The following is a 698-nucleotide window of genomic DNA, read 5'->3' as shown; positions in this document are numbered from 1 at the left end:
GGTGTCCCCTCCCGGGTGTCGCACCCACGCGTGTCCCACCTCGTCCTGCCAGGAGGCGTCAAGCAGATGCCTCGCCGCGGATCCCTGGGGATTTGGGCAGCAGGAGGGATCCCCCATCCTGCCACGGCTTCCAAGCAGGGCTCTGGGCATCCCCTCTCCAGGGGGACAGAGCGTCCCAGTCCAGCCTCGCCTCCCCAAAGCATTTATCCGTGGCCAGCTTGCTGTAGCAAGGTGGATTAATTCACAGCGAGCGGCTGTAAAACACCCTCCCAGGGGCCCTGGCAGGCAAGGACGGCAGCCCCAATTATTCTGCAAGGGGCTGTGCCTTCACAAAATACACTTCGCGGTGTAATTTTTCCCTCGGGGCGTGCTGGGAGGGTATTCCCGCTCCCCCGAGTGACATCCTGGGGAACAGAAGAGACGCACAGGGGTGAAGGTGTCCCCCGGGTGCCGGCGTGTCCCCTCTGCCCTCCGGGGCTGCTCGGCAGGGATGCTCCGGCGCTGTCCCGGCTCCCAGCAGGGTTCAGGGGCTCTCCCGGCAGAGAGGGGCGCGGGCAGGGAGCGGCCGCGGAGCCCCCGGGCGCCGATGGAGGTGGAAATGAAAGACTGGAAAGAACGGGTGACCTCAAACCGCAGGCTGGCAGCTATTAATGTGAGTGCTGGCAGCCACCCAGCCATGCCATTTGGCCGCTGACCAG

The 698-nt window shown here is 65.2% G+C and overlaps 1 protein-coding gene across 1 annotated transcript in view; it reads left to right on the top strand.

Moving 5' to 3' along the window:
* Positions 1 to 698, top strand: part of PARM1 (prostate androgen-regulated mucin-like protein 1) — an 11,907-nt gene that overhangs the window by 396 nt on the left and 10,813 nt on the right. The gene's annotated exons all lie outside the window — the stretch shown is intronic.

Source organism: Geospiza fortis, unplaced genomic scaffold, assembly GCF_000277835.1.
Source record: "Geospiza fortis unplaced genomic scaffold, GeoFor_1.0 scaffold1278, whole genome shotgun sequence".
Lineage (NCBI taxonomy): Eukaryota > Metazoa > Chordata > Aves > Passeriformes > Thraupidae > Geospiza > Geospiza fortis.
This window is presented reverse-complemented; position numbering and strand designations above follow the sequence as displayed.